Source organism: Balaenoptera borealis (assembly GCF_965194805.1).
Source record: "Balaenoptera borealis genome assembly, chromosome: 14".
Taxonomy (NCBI): domain Eukaryota; kingdom Metazoa; phylum Chordata; class Mammalia; order Artiodactyla; family Balaenopteridae; genus Balaenoptera; species Balaenoptera borealis.
Window position 1 is genome coordinate 86,075,909 of NC_138875.1, and position 21,932 is coordinate 86,097,840.

Here is a 21,932-nt window from a genome sequence, read left to right on the forward strand (position 1 = left end):
GCAGTCGTGGAAGGAATGAGCTGATCTTTTCAGCATTTAAGCCTCGGGGTGCCTTGAGCCACCCTAAGTTAGCATCTCCCTCAAAGGGCACACGCTCAGCAGAGACAGCATTCCAGGTAACACACACAGGAGGACCTGGAGGCTAAGTCAGGAGACCTGGAAGGATGCGGGCTCTGGGGCAGACAGCCTGGGTTCGAATCTCACTGGTTGTGTGACCTCAGGCAAGTCACTTAACCTCTTTGCTCCTCAGTTTCTTCATCTGTCAAGTAGGGATGACAACAATCCCTGCTTCACAGGGGGGTTGGAAGATTAATAAACTATAACAGGTAAAGTGCAGCGTGATTACTATGATAAACCCTGTTATTGCTGTCATTTGCTGCAATTTCAAAAGGTTTAGAAAGCCAACTGCAGGATAAAGACAAGTCCACCGGGATCCCTGGTGTCTGGGGGACCACCACCACCCAGGCTCACTGGGAGCCCAGAAAGGCAGCGCCTCCCTCCTCCCTCCAGCTGGGGGCAGGGATTCCTATCAGATGGAAGGAGATACATGTCAGAGCTGAAGATTAAAAACAAGTACAATTATCGGGCAGGCATCCATCCATAATTATGAATTTGATGTAATTAGGCACCCCACTAACTTCATTACTTATTTACTTACGGGATTGCTTATTTAATTTACAGGCCTCCTTCTCTGAAAAGTCATCTTGGCTAACACCCCTCGGGCGAGGGAGGAGGGGGCCCCCTCCTCTGTCCCCACCCCCACTCCTCATGCTCCTGCCTCGCCCCAATATAGCTCCCCAGAAGACCTCTGTGACTGAAACGCAAAGCCTCACATTCACTCAATAGTGCTCAGTGCCAACGGACAGTGCTTGACCTGGAAGGCGGAAGGTGCAAAACATCCTTTACACCTTCGTCTCTCCAGCAGAGGAAACCCGGGGGAGAAGGAGGATTCTAGGCACTGCCACCCTGTCACCAATTCCTGACGTGACCCTCTGGACCAGCAAGCACATCGGTGCAACCAGTGGGGCTGGTACTTCCCAGCTTGGAGAAGGAGAAAGAGCACCCAGCTCTCGCCAAATGACCTTCGATAAGTCACCTGACTTCTCAGAGCCTCAGTTTCCTCAACTGTCAAATGGGATTATTAAGAACAACACTCACAGCTAGCTAACCCTGAAACCCCCAACTGCTGCTAGTCATTGCTACCCTGTGGCCTCAGCCAATGCAAAAAGGCAAGAAAAAGCAAAGTGGCTTAAAGACTTTCTAGCTTCATTCACTAATAGCCAAGAACTAGAAGCAACCTAAAGGTCCATCAACTCATGAATTGATAAACAAATGGAATCATATATGCACACAATGACAAGTGAATCTCAAAAACTTCACGCGGAGCGAAAGAACCCAAACACCAAAAAGTACATACTTTATGATAATTTTATTATGAAAACCTAGAAGATTCTATAACCTCTATGACAGCAGATCAGTGGTTGCTTCTGGTGCAGGGTGGGTGGAGATTCTTTTGGGGGTGATGGAAACGCTCTACAACCTGATGGTGGTGGTTATATGAATGTTTACATTTGTCAAAACTCATGGAGCTGAACCCTTAAAATGGGTGTATCTTATTACAGGTTAATTACATCTCAATAGGCTTTTTTTTTTTTTTAAACTGTAACAGAAGAATATATACATATATTAACACCACTAACTCCAATCCCCATGCCCAGGGACTATATCCCCATTTCCAGGTCAGGTCTACTGGTTCCTTCACTGCCCCTCAAGTTCCCCCAAAGCCCCTGATTTATGAGCCCTGGACAAGTCAGGCAAGGACTGAGTCCCAGATTTATCCCTTCCTTCCTGGGTCATTTAGGGCAAATCACTTTGCCTCTCTGCCTGTCATCTACAAAAGCAGGGTTATAAATAGCATGATCCTTGGAGAGTTATTGTACACTAAAATGAACCAAGGTAAAAGTACCTGCTGCAGGCCCTGGCATACAGCAGGGGCCTCGTTACTGCTGCTGCTAAACAATGAACGGGCAAGCTCCAGGCCCAGTGTGGACAGGGCTGGCCAGGATTCTTGTCCCCCCGCCCTACATAAGCCCCCGGCCACAAGACTCCCAGCCTGGGTAGCTGCCTCCACCACTGAAGGGTCCAGGCTGCCAGGGTTCCAGCACTTAACTGATGCCTGCTGTCCAGGACAGGACAAGTCTCCTTGACTCCACCCAACTCACTCCTCCCAGGAGAGCGGACACAAAAGGATGAGGGCCCTGTGGGGAGGAGGAGCTGGCCCTGAGGGCGGGGCAGTATGCCCTAGAGGTCACCTGGGGACAGGAGCTGGCCGGCAGAGAGGACATCCTGACGGAGGAGAAGGGGCGTCCTGGCTGTCAGGCCGTCACAGATACACCAACTGGGGCAGGACAGGGTCACCCCAGAGCCCACCCATTTACGTAAGAAGAAAGGCAATAGGAAAAGGACGGCAGGGAGGGGGCTTCGGGGACTGAGGGGTTCCGTGCCAGCTCCCAGGTGCCCGTCTGAAGGCGGCTCGCGCTGCCCTGGGAGTGACGGAGCAGGCAGGCAGCACCTGGCAGCCATGGCAGGAGGGCGTCCCCCGGGCCCGAGTAGAGGGCCGGCCGCAGACGGGCACGCTCAACTGTCAGCCTCGTCCTCCCAGCCCGCCGTCAGAGGCACCAGTAAGTGCCGTCATGTGAGGGTGGCCTGTGGGGAGAAGGAGGGGGGCTGCGGGAAGGGGAGGGGAAGGAAGAAGAAGGAGGAGGGAGAGGTGGGGGATGCAGGAGGAGGGGAAGGGGAGGGAAGGAGGGGGAAGGACAGCTTGCCCAGGGCCGAGCATCCTGAGCTGGAAGGAGAGAGAACCACCCGTGCGTTCTCCTCCTCCACCCAGTGAAGGGACCAGCGTCCCCCCAACTAGGGGCAGAGCTCGTCGACCCACTGCCCAGGTGGGGCAAATCGAGTCCAGAGAGGTGTGATTCTGCCCATCCCAGCCCTGTGAACCTCCCCCCGCCGCCCCACGCACACCTGGCCACTTGTCTGCCTGCGGGTTGGTTGGTCCTGAGCTTCCTCCCCAGGGGATCCAGAGAGCCTGGCCGCCCCCCTCCCATCCACCTTCAGCCTCCACCCACCCCCAACCCCTCCCCACTCCTCTCTTCGATACCAGGCACCACGCAGGGAGAGGTTCAAGGCTGGGGCAAACCCCGCTTTCCCACCGGTGCCCCGCACTCACGCAGCTCCCCCGCCCAGGATGCCCATCGTTCCCTCCCAACCACCAACCACCGCAGGGTCAAAGCCTACACGCCACCTCCTCCAAGGACCGCCACCCTCACAAAAGATTCTGGAGCTGGGCTCCCTCTGCACTTGCACACAGGGGACGTCACATCACCTCCCTGTGCCTCCGTTTCCTCATCTGCAGAATGGGGATAAGGACAGTGCGGTGATGAAGTGTTTGCTGCTGTTACATGATCATCCAGGACTTCTGTCCTCCTCAACCCGCACACGTCTCCCCTTCTGCCTCTTACTGTGGTTCTTTCTCAGAAATGCCTGCTCCCCTGCCCCTGACTCCGGGCCCACCAGACCCAGGCCACTCCCCGCCCCGCAAGATGAGGAGGGTCTCAAAAGGCCTCCCAAGCTGGAGCATCTGGGTGTGGGGTCCATATTGTGCCTCTGTCTTCAGGAGGGGAACCCAAAGCATCTGCCCGGCCTCCATGCCCCCGGGTGGCCTCCCTGCCACACGCCCCTGCCCGTCCCCAGACGGGCCTTGTCTCTGGGCTGAGGAGCCCCTTGGGTCCTGCCAGGGGGCTCTCCTAGGAGCACTGGCTTCCTCGGCAGGGGGAGGGACCCCCTCCGCCCCCTCCCCCGTCTGTCTGCCTCGGCCTCCCTCAGACGTGATGGATCGCCCCAGAGGAGGAAGCTAAGTGCTTGCAGACAAAAAGCCCTTTTATCGTCCTCGGGCGGGGCCGCCAGAGTGACAAGCAGATAACTCAGCCGCAGGAGGAAGGTTCTCCATCAGGTCTGTGGTGCAGATGGATAGAGGACTGAGAGGCAGAGGAGGAGAAGGAGGGAAGATCACCCCAGGCAAGGTCACCTTCCTTCCAACTTCCAAGGCACCGAGAACTCCAGGTAGAAAACCCAGCTGGGCTGATCACCTTGGGGGGACCACCACTGGTGTCCCCCATGTTCCAAGATAAAACCCATCTCTGTGGGGCCCAGGGCCTGGCTCAGGAAGCAAGCAACCTCCAAGGCTGTCCCTCCCTCCTGCCTACTGGGGGCCCCCAAAGGCTCAGGAACAAAGGAGCAAGGCCTGACTCATGCAGACTCCTGCAAACCAGGAGGCCCATTCCACACAGCCTCAGGGCCTTTGCACGGGCTGTTCCCTCTGCCTGGGAAACCCTTCCTCCAGAGACCTGCAGGCTCCCTTGCCTCCTCCTGCAGGTCTTTGCTCAAATGCCACCTTCTCAGGGAGGCCCACCCTGACCCCCCCATTTGAAACTGCAACCCCCCAGACCACCCACACACTCCCCAAACCCCCTCTCTGCTGGTTCTTCACCCCAGCGCTCCCCACCGAAGGACACACTACGTATCTGACTTGTGAACTGTCTGCCTGACCCAGGGAGGACGGGATTCTTGTCCAGCTTATTCCCAGCTCTATCTCCAGCACCCAGAAAAGGGCCCAGCACACAGTAGGCGCTTTAGAAAGAATCGTTCAATGAATGAAGAAAAATAAAATCTCCCAATAGCAGCCAGTCCTGAGCCAGGACGTGCCCAGCAGTGCCCTCAGCAATCCTTGGGGGACAACCATTTGACAGATGAGGAAACCAAGGCACAGAAGTGTCTCAGCTCCCTGGGATTTGCACCCAGGTTTGCAGGAGGCCCGCCCACTGCAGAACCGCCCCGGAGACCCAGGACGCCAGTCCAGGGCTGGGTGTCACAGACAAGGACTGAAACCCGCCCCCAACCTGCTTCTCGGCGCTGCAGCCTCAGGGAGGCCCCTTCCTATCTCTCGGCCTCAGTTTGCCCCTCTGCAGAATGGGGCTGCACAGGTGACCACCTCCCCCCACTGTCCCTCCCAGGACACTGCCCCCCAGTCCCTACTGCACTGGTGTGGCCCTGATGAGGGAACAGCAGTCAGAAGTGCTGAGCAGAAAGTGCCAGATCTCGACCCCATCGTGGACGCCAAGGGTTGGGCTGGGGGCTCCTCAGACCCTCCTCTGGCCCTCCTTGGGGCCAGGCCCGGCTGACAACCCTTCCCAGCCCTAGAAGAACAGCTCAGTCGGTAAGAGGTAAAGAAAGATGCTGGGAGCGCTGAGTGAGCGCTTCCTACCTACTAAGCACTGGTGCTCGCAGCAACCCACGCCCCACGTCCCGAGCCCCAGCAGCTGAACAGTGCTCGGTGACACAGAGCCAGGAAGGGGTCAAGCTGTCATTTGCCGGGGGCCAGTGCCTGCGCCCCAGCAGCTGCACCCACTGACCAGCCCTTCCTCACTGGCATGGACAGGGGCTAGGCACCCCACATGCCCTCCAGACGTGTTTCCACTGCTTCCCCAAATTGCCTGACTCTCCAGAAGGCTGGGGGGTGGGGGGTGGGGCATTTCCTCACCATGCCCACAGGGGTCTCTGGCCACATGACTGCCTCTCCCAGGCCTGGGTCAGCTGGTCCCCCTGTCCCGGGGGGGGCGGGGCAAGGACAAGACACAGGGAGGGGACCCGCAGATTCAGCTCCCTCCTCTGCCAGGGCTCCCGGCTGCTTCAACAAAAATACAGAAACCAAAAATCTTAGCAACAATCGCCAGCTCTGTGGGGGGATTTGATTCCATCCCCATTTTACAGATGGGGAAACTGAGGCACCGGGTGGCTCAGGACCCTGCCCAAGGTCACGCAGATAACAAGCGGCAGACAGAGATATGCACTCAGGCAGCCAGGCTCCAGGGTCCCTGCCTGGGACCACTTGCCTCTCCTGGTTGAAAAGAATATAAAATAAAAGATGCCTCCCTCTACCACCAGCCAGGCCGGTACCTGAATCCCCTCCTCCAAGCCTGTGCTGGGAATTCCATGGCACTTTCACTGCTGGGGCCCGGCTTTGATCCCCGGTCGGGGAACTAAGATTCCACAAGCCGCACCGCGTGGCCAAAAAAACAAAACAAAAACAAACAAACAAAAAACAAACAAGCCTGTGCCCACCCCACTGACCCTCACCTGGACTGCCTTCCCTCTCCCTGACACCCCAAACTCTGCCAGTGCCCCTAGGACCGCTCTCCACTCCCCCTGGTGGAGACGCTTTCTGGGGAGACCCCTGCTGTCAGATGTACCAGGTCGGCGGGGGGACAGGGAGGGCAGTGGGCACAGACCAGCCCCACATGGGCCTTGGTTTGCTTGGCTGTAAAATGGGTACACTGGGGAGGAATCTGCCAGGTTCCCTGGGAGAGTCAAAGAATTACCCCCAGCTCTTTGCTTCCAGCTGAGACATGGCACAGGTGACCCGTCCGTGCTTCGGTTTCCCCATTTATAAAATGAGGATAACAGCCCATTTTGGAGCATCGCTATGAGGGTCACAAAACGCGGTGACATGAAAAGCACTGTGGTGGTGGGCTTTTGAGCAGCTCCTCTGTGCCAGGCGCTGCTCCATATCAGCTCATTTAATTGTCGCAGCAACCCTACGAGGGGACACTCACTACCCCAGTTTACAGACAGGGAAATGGAGGCACAAGGAGATGAGTGACTTGTCCTGGGCGCCCAGCATGAAAGTGGCAGTGGCAGGACTGGAAGCCCGGCTCTCCCGCTGGGCACGGCGACCACGGTGGCACACAGGTGTCCGGCCCGAGGGCCTCCTCCAACGTCCAACGTCCCAACTCGAGGGCCAGCACACAGGCTCCACCCTCTCCGAGCCTGCAGCCCACCATCAGGGCACAGAAGCAATGTGGCCATGAACCCCAGAGACAGAGAAAACCCACCGTCACACAGCTGCACTGCTGGGACAACCCCTTCTCCCAGGCACCATCTGCACATCGATGCACTCAGCCAGAAAATACCCCATCCCGGGGGAACCCACAGCCTCCACCCTGGGCAACACTGCTGCCCAGATCCCACCCCACAAGGCCACACAGAGCCCACCACCACATCCGCCAGCAGAACCTGGCACCCCAGCAACTGCCGACCCCCTGCCCACGAGAAGGTCCCAGCAATATGAATCCGCTGGAGACAGCAAGGAGGGATAGATGTGAACCTACCAGAAACAGCCACCAGCAACGCTGTGTCCTCAAAGACTCTGGGGGACCTGCAGGGGAAAACACAGGTCTTGTTAGCAAGGATCGCAGCACCCCCATGAATGGGCTAAGGTATGACCACATCAATGTGCGGGTAGAGACGACAAGGCCCACTGGTCTGGACCTGGGGTACTGTGTACATCAGGCCAAGTGTTTCTCCACGGCAACCCCATGAGGTGGTACTGCTACCCCATTTGACAGAGGGGGAAACTGAGGTTCAGAGAATCAAAGTCTCACGCCCCAGGTCCCACAGCTAGGAAGTCACAGAGCTGGGATTCCAATCCGAACTATGTGGTTATAAAGGCAGCCCACACCCCAGCAAAGCCCCCAAGGGACCCCGGGCCCAGATCACACTGTCGCTGTGAAAATCCCCCATTAACTTCCCAGGGGACCCTATGAAAAGTCAGTAAGTGACACCTGATGGAGGGGTGGGCCTACGACTCTCATTCAAGAATTTCTGAGTCACCATTCAAAGTCAAAACCAGCACAATAAAAACTAGTGTCCAGAATATAAAAAGCACGCTCACAAATAAATAAGAGCCAGTCAACCCAATAGAAAAATGGGCAAAAAGACCTGATAGAACTTCACAGAAGTGGATATAGAAATGGCCAATAAGCACATGAAAAGATGCTCAATATCATTAGTCATCAGGAAAGTGCAAACTAAGAGACCACTACACACCCACCTGGATGGCTAAAATAAGACAGACAATGCCAAGTGTTGACGAGAATGAAGAGCAACTGGAATTCTCAGACGTCACTACTTCAATGCAAAATGGTGCAACCACTTTGGAAAACAGTTTGGCAGTTTCTTACAAAGTTAAACATACATTTGGGTGACCATATGACCCAGCAACTCCACTGCTGGGTATTTATCCAAGAAAAATGAAAACATATGCTCATACAAAGATGTGTACATGAACGTTCATAACAGCTTTAGTCATAATCACAAAAAACTGAACACAGTCCATCCATAGATGAAAGGATAAACAAACAGCGGTACATCCATACCACGGAATACTACCCCACAATAAAATGGAACAAACTACAGACACACACCACATGGAGGGATGTCAGACTCAGACGCTAAGCACACGCGAGGATTCCATTTATAAGATTCTGGGAATGTCAAGACTCTACTTTCACGAGTAGAGAGATCTGCAGGGGCAGGCACACTAGAACTAAAAGATGATTCCCACAAAAGTTAGGATGTTAATCACCTCTGGAGAGAAGACCGCACATGACTCCTTAACAATTATTCATTAATCTGCAGCCACATGTTTATGCATTCTTTTTTTTTTTTTTTTGGCTGTGCTGTGCGGCACGCAGGATCTTAGTTCCTCAACCAGGGATTGAACCCCTGCCCCCTGCATTGGGAGTGTGGAGTCTTAACCACTGGACAGCCAGGCAAGTCCCTATGCATTCTTTATTGTGTTAGCTTCTGCAAGAAAAAGAACAAGTAAACAAATAGTAATGGGCAGATCACTAGAGAGAGATCAAAACCCTGGCTGTGGTCCCAGCTCCTCTACTGAAGGCTGTGACCTTGGAGTCTCTGACCTTGGTTTTCCCATCCAGAAAATGGGCCCACTCCCCACGGCTGTCTCCAAGACCCGTCCATTCACAAACATCTCAGCCTCGAGTGGACATTTAGGGAACCCCTTCTGCACCCCTTGCCCCCACCCAGAGATCAAAGGCGAGTGGAGCTGCGGCTTCCAGCTCTCACAAGGCTGAGGCAGCTGCATGCAGGGCTCAGGCTCTGGGACCAGGCTCCCTGGGTTCAAATCTGGGCTCTGCCCTTCCTAGCTGTGCACCCTGGGACAAGAAGCTTCACCTCTCTGAGCCTCAGTTTCTTCATCTCTAAAATGGAAACGAGGGGGACTGCCCCAGTGGTCTAGTGGTTAGGACTCCGCGCTTTCACTGCCGAGGACCTGGGTTTGATACCTGGTTGGGGAACTGAGATCCCGCAAGTCACATGGCGTGGCCAAAAAATTTTTTTTTAATTTTTAAAAATGGGAACGATGATACATTAAAAACACCGACCTTACAGGGATGCCGTGGAGGTAAAGTGCTTGCAGAGCCAGCGTGGGCTCACTAGCAGCACTCAATTCCTGCAGGGGGTTATATTACCCCAAGGCAGGGGCTGGCAGCTAAGCTCCAAGACCTCAAGGAGCCCTAAAAGGGGCAGCTGCAGGCAGCTCATGGGGAAGGATCTTGCCCCTTCTTTCCTGTCCTTTTAAGGTTTTCTTCGCTACAATGCCTCCAGGCTTGACACTTGTCCTGCCATCTGCGGCAGCTCCAGAGACAGGGCCCTGGGGGAAGGCTGGAAATAGGGAGGCCCAGGCATGTCTCCATAGCCATCCCGGCCTCCCAGAAGCCTCTGTGGCCAGCCCCCTCCAGCAGGTCCTGCAAAGGGCGCAGGCAGGGTCAGGTGGCTGGGCGCTCTCCCCAGGCACCACTTTGGAAGGGTTGGGAGATCAGACCCCGCCTGCTTCCCACCTTCTCCCAGCTCCAGCCAGTCCCCCCTGCAGTCCCCAAATGGACACAGAGCACCTGATGGCGTGAGGTCAAGACCGGCCTGGGCCGGCCCCAGGGGGACACACAGAGCATCTCCCAGCAATGCCGACAACACGCGGGTCCAGAGAGCAGTTCCCAGCCTAGAAAACTTGGGGACTTCCCGGAAGAAGCGACAGCCACGCTGTGCCCCACGGAGGAAGGTGAAAGGTGCGCTTGGCGAGAGGATGGGGGGATGCGGGCAGAGAACAGCTGATCACAGCGTTGAGGCTGGAAGGAAGAGGAGCGGAGTGAGTGTGCGTGTGAACGCCGGGGTAGGCAGGGCTGATCGCCGCAGGGCCCCTCGGATTGGGATTTTATTCCCAGGGGCAGGGAGACCCTTAGGAGGGTTTCGCATGCAGAGAAGGGAGAAGTTCCACCGGAATTTGGAGAGTGCATTCGGGCTGTGGAGTGGAGGATGGGTGCGGGTGGAAGCGGGACAAGTGGATGGGATGGAGAGCATTTTGCAAGTAGAATTCACGCGGGCGAGGGATGGAAGAGGAGCCTTGGCGGCTGTGCTGGGCTCCCGCTTGGACAGCGACGGCTCTGGGTGGGGGAGGGAAGGAGAACCACATACACTTCTTGTGGCCTTTCTGTGCTCCAGCTGCTTCCCCGGTACCTCATGCAATCCTCACAACCATCCCGGGAGGGAGGGAGGTACTGGGGGCCTCTGTTTCCAGGCCAGGAAGCCGATGTTGAGCAGTAACTCACTCAAGGTCAGGAAGGGAAGGGAAAAGAGCCAGGATTTGAACCCAGGTCCAAGCTCTTTAAGCCTCGGAAGCCAGGGCCCTGGGGGTGGGGGGGACCCTCCTTGAGCGTGAACAAGGAGAGAGGGAGTGGGGAGGTGGCCCCCGCAGGGAGGGGGCTCAACAGCTCCCTGAGCAGAGCTGCACCCAATGGGACCTCCGTGGGCCCAGAAGGTCCCCGGGTCCCTGGGCCTCCTAGGAGGGGGGCAGCTCTGACCCCTGTGCAATGGGGTCAAGCCAGGGAGCAGACCCTCTCATTCAAGGTCTCAGTCACGCTCGAGCTCACACTCCTGCACGTCCTCAGTCACACACGCACATACTCACGGCCTCATGCACTCACTTGTTCACACTCATGCATGCTCGTGCACACTGTGCTTCCACACACTCCTACACACGCGCGCTCGGCCCAGGAAGGCTCGGCAGGGGAGCCCCCCACCCCACCCCGCACCGTGTTTCCAGCCATGGTCCTGTCTTGGCCCAGCCCAACTGCTGAATCCCAGCCCCGTCCTCCTCTTCCCCCACCCCTGGGGGAGAGAGTGGGGGAGGGAAGGGAAGGGGGGCTGACCAGACTGGTTTCCCAGCAAAGCAGATACACGAAAGAGGACGGTTTCTAAGGGTTCCCCTCCCCCAGGCCCTTGGTAACCCTCCCTTAAGCACTTCAACAGCTCCCCAGGGCCCATGGGCTGAGACCTGCCCCCACATGGCACCAAGCCCCCAAACAAGCCCCATCAGGCCCCCCTCCGAGCTTTGGCCCTCAACTCTGCCATTTGCCCTCCCACCCCCTCCTCTGCCTTCCCAGCACCAGCATAACATTGCCTTTTTCCTCCTCCAGGAAGCCCACCCAGATTACCCCAGCCACAGAGGCTGACCCAAAGTGTCCATCCACCCCGCTCAGAGACAGGAAGCTAGCAGTCCAAGGCCACACAGGTGCAGGAGGGCAGAGCCAGTTGGGTTCAAACCCAGAGAGAGCTGTCCAGCTTTGACTGGGATACCAGCATCAACCTTCAGCCAGTTGACAAGCTTGACAGAACCCCTGCACGGGGATGGGGCCATGAATACGAAAGACAAGGGTCCTCGGGGGACACGGTCACACCTACCCACACTCAAAACACCACACAGATACATCAAGAAAAGAGCAAGACGGGGAATTCCCTGGTGGTCCAGTGGTTAGGACTCCACGCTTTCACTGCCGAGGGCACAGGGTTCGATCCCTGGTCCGGGAACTACGATCCCACAGCTGTGTGGCAAGGCCAAAAATAAAAAAATAAAATAAAAAGAAAGAAAAAAGAAAAGAGCAAGACGACGTCAAAGGGCAGTGACTAAAGTAACAGACATAAACCAGCATAAACCTGCAATGAATGACAGGCATGATGGGGGGTGGGGGGAGGACTAGAAGACAGGTAGGGTCTCCCAGGAGGTGACACTGGAGACCAAGGCTGAAGAGATAAGGAGGAAGGCACAGCAAATGTAGAGGCCTGGAGATGGGACCCAGCTAAACTGGAAGCAGTGGTGGACAGGGCGAGGGCGGGCGGTGGGGGGGGGGGGGGGGTACTGGCCTGGGTTTTATTTCCAGGTTGAGGCCACGGGAGGGGAGGGGCACATTCGGATCTAACACATAACCAAGTAGAACAGTGTGAGGCATGGCCAGGGAGGACACTTCCGGGTCAATCCCTGTCGGCTCCATGGAGGTGGTGTCCTCTTCCCCAGACCAAGCCTCAGCCTCTCTCTGCACTGGAGTCTCTCCTAAGGTCAGAACCTGAGGGCTGCAGTCTCAGTGCCAGGCAAGTGCTTGGTAGTTGAACCTCAGTACCTCCAAACCTTTCCCACCAGGCTGTGCCGTAGCCACCCAGGGGCAAGGCCCCGACCCCGCTGGCCACTTGAGGCCCTAGCAACACCAGGCCTTTGCCTCCACCTGCTCCTTGGGCAGGCTGCTAAAAGTGATCGCACAAGCCAGGGCTTAGAACAAATCCTCCCTCCCAGCCCAGCCTCCTCTGGGCCTCCAGCCACGTGAGCTGTACCCTCGGCAGGGCCCCAGGAGGCACACTTTCCAGGTGTGGGAAGGAGAGGGGTGTTGATGGAGCCCCCGCAGTGCCTGCAGATGATGGGCAAGGCAGTGACGGAGGCAGCCGGGATGCCAGTCCCGGCTCGGCCACTCCTGCACTGGGCACCCAAGTCACTTCATCTCCCCGTGCCTCTATTTCGTTGTCTATAAACTGAGGGGTGGTTACAGTGTCCCCTCGAAGGGTTGCTGTGACCATTAAATGAGTTAATACAGCAGAGCCCCTTAGAGCAGTGCCTGGCACGGCGTAGACCTCAACAAGCTTATTAATCACAGTAAGCACTTTCTGCTTCTCCCCGCTTCAGGACCCTCACAGCAACACTCCAAGAGAAATGGGGAAACAGAGAAACTGAGGCATGGAATGGTCACCTGTCCCAAGTCTCTCAGCTGGAAGCAAAAGAAAAAAGCTGGGACATGAACCCTTTCTTGAATCCCCCGACCCACCCCCACTCCCAGGGACCCTGGCAAATTCCTCCCCAATGTGCTCATTTCACAGCCAGACTGACCCGTATCAGACAGGTCTGTGCCCACAACTTGCCCTGGTGTAAGTGACAGCAAGTTGTCTCTCCAAAGAACTCCTACACACCCCTCAAAGCCCAGCTTATGATGTCCTCTCCCCTCCCCTCGATGAATAAGCCTTTCCAGTTAGTCCAGTCATATCCTGGTCCTCACCGCCTCCTCACCCAAAAGCTCTGCCTGGCCACCTCCAGCAGACCCTGAGCCTTCCAGGAAAGGGCCTGCCTTATCCCTCACTGAGGCCACAAGGCCTGATGCAAAGGCAGATGCACAGTGGGAACAGTGGGGTGAGGCTCAGAGTAAAAGAGACTGCATACAGAGGAGGGTTCAGCACAGTAGGGCCAATGCTGTGAGGTGCAGCTGACAGCAGGGCTGAGAGAAGGCCTGGCACACAGTGGGCCCAGCCGACTCACAACAGACCTAAGACAGTGCCCGGCGCACAGTGGGGCCAGGATCACAGAAGGCACTGGGGGAGGCCTGGACCTGCTTGCCGTCTTTCACCCAATCCCTGCGCTCCCCACCCCTGAAAAGCCCCCCATGCCCCTCCCATACCCATCCGAGTCCCACCCACACTCACAAGCCCAACGGCTTCCTCCTCCAGGCAGCCCTCACTCCCTCATACTCAGCTACATCCAATCTGCAGTCACAAAACCAACAACAACGGCAATAATAACAGTGGCCATAACTAGCGTTTAGTTACTCCCATGAGGACACCAAGCTGAGCCTTTACATACTCATTTAACTCCCGACAACCTTTCAGGTAGGTTATTTTACTTATTTTATTATTTTTTTTTTTAAAGTCTACAGAGCATTTTTTTTTTGGCCGCGCCGCATGGCATGCGGGACCTTAGTTCCCTGACCAGGGATCGAACCCGTGCCCCCTGCTGTGGAAGCGTGGAGTGTTAACCACTGGACTGCCAGGGAAGTCCCCAGGTAGGTTATTTTATTATCCCCATTTTACAGATGAGGAAACTGAGGCTTGGGGAGGTTGAGTCACTTGTCCCAGGGGTTATACAGCCGATGAGAGGAGAGGTCAGGACGGGCGCCCAGGCAGCCTTAACCGTGCACACGGGGCTGAGCGCTGTTACTGTTAGTGGTACCCTTGCCCTGTGTTCTCAGACCCTGAGCTGGGCAGCAGTAACCCGACCTAATCCTCCCTGCAGCCTCCTGAGCTGCTGCTACCCATTTCCCGGATGGACAGACTGAGGCTCCAAGGGGGCATTGCACAGCCAGACTGCCACCCACTTCAGTGGTTCCCCACCCCATCCCCGGGGGGCGGGTTCTCCACGATTCTCTCCCCAGTCAGTGCAGAGGCCAGAAGCCAGCGCCTGACAAGAAGCAGGAGCCACAACTAACCCACAACATCCTTACCCAGTCATCACCTCCTCCCAGGGCAGGATCCCCTGCCAGGCTCTGCCGTGCCAGCCCAGGAGCCTTGGCGCCGGCCCTCAGAGAGGAGATGCTCCACCTGCAGCTCCCGCTGTCCCATCTCAACCCCCTCAGTGGGCAAAGGTCAAGTTCGACCAATCTGCCAATGAGCCCGGGAGGCTGGGACAAGGTCCCTGCCCAGGACCCTCAGGGCTGGAACCAGGTCCCCGAGCCAGCCTTGGAGAAAAGGTGCTCCTCCACCTGCAGCCCCTGCCTTCCCATCTCAGACCCCCTCAGTGGGCACAGGTCAAGTTCTACAAAATCACCCGGGGCCCGGGGACTGCTGCAATGCCCGCCACTTTGAGGAAAGGGAAGTGGTGCCCACATGAGCCTCCATGTGGCAGTGTGAACCATACGAGGCCAAGACGAGCAAGCCACGAAACGTGTTCTACAGACGCCCTAAATGCGATCCCGCAGATCCAGGCAGTGCCCCCAGTGGGCAGGCATAACTTCCGGAAGCCATCTCTGCAGGCTGGATTTGGGGACTTCAGGTGCAGTATGACCCAGGCACCCAGGTCAGGAGCAGGCCAGGGCCCTGAGGCGTTAGGGTGTGGGGGACCTAACACCCCTCCCAGAGCTGCCTGGGTCTGCCAGACACGTCTCTTCACACCCGATGAACAGGGAAGTCTCCCCTGTCCCCTGGGGCCGGGTGTCGCCCTTCCCTGTCACTGTTGTAGCAAGCAGCCCAGACAGCCAGAGCGGGAGGGAGGCAGCTCTTCCACTGAGAAGCCACTGGGATATTTTATTTTCCTTCTCAAGTGACAGCTGAGGCCGGCTCTCCTTGAAGCTGCGGAGAGGCAATCATGGAGAGTTCACCCCGGTCTCTGATTCCCCACCAGACTGCGGCAGCCAGCGACGGCCAGGGCATGGGGGCAGGGCAGCGGCACAGCCAAGCCAAGGCCACAGCCAGTGTGCATGTGAGTGGACAGGGCCTGGGGGAGGACAAAAGGGGAGGAGGGGCTGTGGCCCAATGGAGGGGGACACGGCCCCACTCCAGGGGGCTCAGGTCCATCCAAGGGGGGCACACAGTCAGGAGGAGAATGAGGAGAAACACTGACCTCCGCCCGCAAGCGCCCCAGTCCCCAAGGCCACCTATCCGGGCTCCCAAAAGAGACCTGTGCTGATCACAGGCAAAACAACCACGATGGTCACCACAGCAATAATAATAGCCCCTCCTGCACGCACGGTCACTGTGTGCCAGGTCCTGGGCCGTCCATCCTGACCCCATTTCACAGATGGGGAAACTGAGGCCCAAAGAAGTTCAGCAACCTGCCCGAGATGGCACAGCCAGGGAGGGGCAGGGAGATGGGGACCCGGGCGTCCGCCCTCGGCTGCCCCATCCTCCACCCCCTCCACCCTCAATTCGGCCCCGGAACACACTGCTTAGAAACCTCCCGCCTGCCTCCTCGCTACGGGGCGTGGGGCCATCTGCGGAGACAGCAGCCGACAGGAGCAATTAGACGCCAGGAAGGAGCCAGGATATCGACCGCTTCTGGAGGGAAGGGGGGCAGACGGGGGCTCGGGCCACACGGGTGTCGGCAGCCTGGCTCCCGGCCCAGCACAGGCCAAGTCAGGGCAGGCAGCACAGATCAGGCCGGGAGGGCCAGGGGCTTCGCTCCGCGGCCTGCGGAGGCCCAACACGGCAGCGCGGAGAAGCCATTTGTCCGTCTACCTGTCTGTCCACCACCGGCATCGCCAGCTGCAGACACCTGGAGCTCCCCTGACGCTTTCACTGCGTGGGCACCGTGCTAAGCCCTGTAAATTACTAACTGGTTTAATTCTTATAACCACCGTACACACGAGTTACTATGACTCTCCCCGTTTTACAGATGGGGGCAATGAGGCAGAGAGGCAAGAAACTGTACCCAGGGTTCCCACAGCTAAGATTTGCATCCAGACATCCACTTTAACCACACACCACCTCTGCCTGGGAGTCCCCTGAGGGGTGGGAGATAAGAGAGTGGGCTTTCTGGGAATGGGGCACGGGGGACTGCATGGGGTGGAAACTTCCAGAAGCCTCTGGAAGTCCCTCAGAGGCCCCATCATAGGCTCTCTGTAAAGCTAATTCAGTTTCCACCCTGTAGGAGCACAGGCCAAGGGCCCTACAATGCCAGCTGCTGGGTTCCCCCGGGAGGAGGCTGCCTGATGGTCAGCCGGAAGGGAAAACCACTGCAGAGCCTCCCACCCCGCCCCAGGCTTCCCTGCCCAAGAGCAGGGTCTGGGCCATTAGCGGCTGCCGGGCAGGGCCGGGGGCTGCCTGGGAGGGCGGGGGTGTCATGGCACCAGCGATTGATCGCCAGAAGCAATTAATTGTCTGGGTCAAGAGATGGTGAAAGAGATTTGTCACCGGGGGCCCAGGGGATATTCCAATGAGTCCAGCAACCCAGGCGGGAGGGGTGGTTCCCGCTGACCTGGTCCTGAAGGGAGGTCAGGACTTCTGCACACTACTGGAGCACTGCACTCCTCCCCCACCCCGACAGGCCTCCCTCTGCACACTCCCACTCCCCAACACCAGCCCCTGACCCACCCCAGCATCTGTGACCCGTGCACCAAGGGGACCAGCCCATCCTGCACAGATGGGGACAGAGAGGCCCACCAAGGGAGTCCATACACAGAGTCCCAGCAGCCCGGGATCTGGCCTGAGACCCAGACCCAATCCCAGCTGCACCAGGTTCTAGCTGGGCGACCCCACGCCGGTGCCTAAGTTCTGAGGCTGTTTCCTCTGCTATAAGGTGGAGGTGATGATAAGCAGGGGAGTTAAAACCAGGACGGCTCAGGCACAAATCCCAGCTCTACCATTTTGTTAAGCCTGAGGCCATCACCTTGCTCCTCCGAGCCTTGGTTTCCCCATCTGTAAAATGGGGGTGATGCCAAGGGCTACTTTGTGCGGAAATATACAGTCCGGCACACAGCAGGTGCTCAGTGCAAGCTCGCCATCAGGGTTCACCAGCCCGCCTCCCCAGGGACGCAAGCCCAGCCCCTCAGCACCTAGCACACCAGGCTCAAGCCCTGAGCCGGGTCAAGATGAGAATACCTGGGGCACAGACCCCAGCCCCAGCCTCTGAAGCACGACCCAGTGGGAGACGTAGACCACCATCCCCGACCAGGCTTGGCGACTGCCTGTCATGGAGAACAGAATCCCCTGGACACACGGCCGTCCACCCAGATCCTCCACGGACAGAGCTGGAGGGGATACAGGGCATGGGCCTCCCCCGCGTGAGTCCCCCAGTGAGTCTCCCAGCTTTCACCCCCTCGTGTCTGCATCATTTCCCTCCACGCACGCCCTGGGCACATGCGGGCCCTGGGATCCACTGTTTGATGACAGTAAACACCCATAACATCTCCCTCGCTGCTCCCACTATACAGATGAGAAAACTGAGGCCCAAAGCACCCAGCAAAGGGCAGCCTCAAAGCCAGCTCTTTGTGATGTCCCACAGGACCTCAGCAGGTTCTCAGAAGCCCGGGTCACCGGGCCGGCGGGGGGCAACACTGAGTCACAGTGAGAAACTTGGTAGAAACTGAAAACAGCCCCAGAGGCCCCACGTACTGCCCAGAGTGAGTCGCGCTGATTCACAGCCGGGCTCTGTGTTGGAAAGTTCCTGCTTCTGTGGTGGAGTGGAGGTGGGGGACCCGGGGCACAGAACAGCCACTAGGCGAGCCGTGAACTGGCCCCAGGGCCTCTGGATCACATCCAGCCTCGCCCACCACCCAGCACCCCATCAGCCCCATCAGGGAAGTGCCCGGGGGGGAGGGGAGGGGAGAGCATGTTCTGGGCCACAGGAATACGGACACAGCATGAAAAGGGAATCTAGGTGTTCCTGCCCTCCCCTGCCCAGGGCACAATCAAGATGTGAGATCCTAAGGCCCGATGCCCGGTCTTCATGCTAAAGACACTTGGGCCTGACCATTCGTCATTGTGCGGCTGCTCTGTGCACTGGAGGATGTTCACCGCATCTCTGGCATCAACCCGCTATGCCTGTGACACCTCCTCCAGGCCGGGATAAACGAAATGTCTTCAGACACTGCCAAAAGAATCCTGGGGGCTACGTCGCCGCACTGACCCCACCCCGACCCTGACCCCTAAGGGCCTGGGCAGGAAATAGCAGTCAGTGGCACCCATCCTCCCCTGGGCCGGCCCCTTGGTCTGGTCAGTTCCAGACAGGGTAGAACCCACTTGAGGGACAAGGGACCTGTGTCCAGGACCCGTCCTCACCCTCCTCCAGATCAGGCCAGGCCCGGTCTCGCTGCCAAGGGACCCATCAGCCGTCAACACTAACTGACCAAGCCCCTATTACGTCCTGACACCATTCCAGGCACTGGGGGCCTAGCAGTGGACAAGACAGAGGCAGCTCCTGCTTCCTCGGAAGTGACCTGATGTGGGAAGGCTGACAACACACCAGGGGAAGGAATCAACCAAGAAACTTCACAGATCAACAACTACAGACCTAAGTGGGGGGCTGGGACAGTGGCTGCAGGGGGTGCGAGTGCTGCTTGATTGGGCAGCCAGGAGGTCCTCCTGAGGGTGACATCTCAGCTGAGACCTGATGGCAGCCGCCATGCCGATCGCAGGGAACAGCATCCCTGGTGGGGGAACAGCAAGTGCAGCGGCTGAGTGCAGAGGCCAGGGGTGGGGAGGGATGTGGCTGGAGCGAGAGCCAGGAGATGGGTCAGTGAGGGTGAGCAGCTCCCCGGCACCCTTGGGGCCTCTGGGTTTATTCTCAGAGGAGGAGGAAAAAGGGAAGGGAGAGTGTGAGACAAGGAGCTGAAGATTCTCATTCTCCTTCGGACAGGATCCCTTTGCCTGCAGCATGGAGAGCACAGCAGGGACAAGAGCGGATGGATTCAGGGGCCAGGAGGAGGCTGTGTGGGTGCCGAGCCAGACGGGGGAGGGGGGAGGGGGACCACAGTGTCTGGTCTGCCATTATGAAAGCAGGGAGGGTCTCGACCACAGGGGTCCCGCCCCCCACTAACAGCATATTGTTGTTTCTGTGTTGTTGGGGCCGAGGGGGTCTCCAAGGCAGGGTCCCCAACCTGGAACATCTCAGAAAGTGGCAGGGAGGTTTTTGGCTGCCCTGTGACTGGCACTCAGCCAGTGGGACAGTTCCACGCCACAAAAGTCACCCTCTCCACACAATCTTCAAATAACCTGGCTGTTAAAAAAAAAACCTGCCAGAACCGATCCAGACACTAGCTTTTTCTTTAGCATCACTTTCATGTGTTTCCAGAACCGAAACGCTTCTGATCTCACTTGCATCGCATCGACACTTACTCATCCTGAGTGGAAGCCAGCAGCAGTTCCTCCCATTTCCTTTTATACCACAGTGTACACTGATTGTTGTTATTGTTGTTGTTAATTCTGTGCACAGTCAAGACCGTATTCAGGAGGAATTTCAGTGCCAAGGAGGAAAGGGGATGTTCCAAGTGTATGCTCTAAATATCGTCAGGGGTTGTCGGGGTGCTGTGTGGCTCTGGGTAAGTTAGCCGACCTTTCTGAGCCTTAGCTGTTTGCCTGTAACACAGGGAAAGTGATGATGCGATCGTTGCTAGCTCTCGAGATTGAGAGGATCAAACGAATTAACACGGCAAGTGCCTGCCGCTATGAGACCCGGAAAAGCACCTGGCCCTCGGGTCCATCATCGCATGTGGCTGAAGGGGCTGGAGCGGGTGGGGCAAAAGCCCGCAGCAGAGGCCCCGGCTGGGCAGGGGGTGGAGGAGAAAATCCCGCACTCCCTGCCTGGGCCAGGTGGCTCCTCGCCAGCCCGGCTTTCATCTCCAGGAGATAAGCCGCCTGCTCAAGTTCACGTTCGGGATCAAATGAACCCACTTAATCGCCTTAGGGATCTCCACTGAGCCGGCTCCTCGGGGACCCGGGGAGGAGGGCAGCTGAGCCCCTCCAGCCAAGACCCCCACCTGCACAGCCAGGCACGGAGAGGGCACCCTGCCCACCCTCAGCCCCAGCCCCGCACGGCCCGCTGCAGCGCCCCCCCAAGGGCAGGTGTGTGCACACTGGCCTTCCGAGTCTGTGCACACAGGTCATCTGCTCACCGTCACAAAGCACCTACTGTGCGCCCCATGCCCGGGCAAAGGGACTCTTAATCCCCACAGCCTCCCAGAAAGCAAGGGCTACCATGAATGCCACTCTCCAGATGGGGAAACTGAGGCCTGGAAAGGAAACAGCCAGCCCACGAAGGTGACAGAGCTCCTCGCGGGATTACCGGCAACCCTCAGGGCAACACCTCCCCCATTTCACAGATGAGGAGACTGAGGCAGGAACGGGCCTTAAGTCACCACCATATGCCGATGCCAAGCCGGGGCGGGTGGGCAGTGTCCGTCTATGCCTGTTGGGGGGTTGGGTGGGGTTGCTCATGCCTGGCGTGATCCCAGCCACATCCTGGCACTTGGGACAGCTCCTGGCGCACAGTAGGTACCCAGTGAACACACGTGAATGAACAAAATCTACGTGCTGGACACAGACTCCAAGGAAGACTCCCTCACGGGACCTCTCTGCCCTCCTAACAGCCCTCATATACCACAGGCGTCCTGGGGAGTGTCTGTGCCCCCCAGAGGACCCTGGGCAATGTCTGCAGTCATTCCTGGTTGTCACAATGGGTGGTGGGTACCACTGGTAGAGACCAGGGACGCCGCTAAACATTCTACAGTGTGCAGGACAGCCCCCAAAACAGAAGTACCCAGCCCAAACGTCAGCAATGCCCAGGTTGAGAAATCCTGCTTAATTGAGCACCTACAGTGTGCAGAGCTGCACAAAACCCTGCAAGGGGATGAGATCACAGGGGTGAGGTTTTCGTGTCCAATGTCACACAACAACTGCAGGGCTGAGGAAGGTCCTGGGTCCAACTGACTCAAAGCCCCACCCTGGAGCCGTCAATTACCCGCCCCATTCCTGAGGATTCCGACCCACCAGGTCTAGAAGTGCGGGCTGCAGAATCTAGATAGCTTCCTGTTCCCGAACTCGCCCCACGATCACTTCCAGACAGCAAAGGTCTGAGCTGGTCCTTTCCATCAAAACCCACAGACACCAAGACGCCAACAGTCTCTCTCTCCGGGGGGGTGAGAACATGGCTGTATTTTGTGTGTGTGTGTGTGTGTGCAGGCTTTTTTTGTGTCTTAATTTTCCAGTTTATAGAGAACACAGGGACTTCCCTGGCGGTCCAGCGGTTAAGACCCTTGCCACGTGGTATGGCCAAAAATAAATAAAATAAGATAAAATAAAATAAAATAAAAATACAGAGAAGAGGTTGGTTCTGCTTCTGTAAATCAAGAAAGTCTTTTTTGTAAAGCAGCTGTCGAGCCACACGCCCTACCCAAGGCCTGGGCCATGGGGAGATCTCACACCCCACTGCAGAGGGCCAG

General features: G+C 57.4%; 1 protein-coding gene across 23 annotated transcripts in view; it reads right to left on the minus strand.

Annotated features, from left to right (window-relative positions):
• Positions 1 to 21,932, minus strand: part of NCOR2 (nuclear receptor corepressor 2) — a 223,504-nt gene that overhangs the window by 185,451 nt on the left and 16,121 nt on the right. For all 23 annotated transcript variants that reach the window (XM_082353168.1, XM_082353185.1, XM_082353183.1 and 20 more), the window contains exon 2: positions 7,227 to 7,273. The gene's annotated coding sequence lies outside the window, so the exon portion shown is untranslated. The remainder of the gene's footprint in view (positions 1 to 7,226; positions 7,274 to 21,932) is intronic.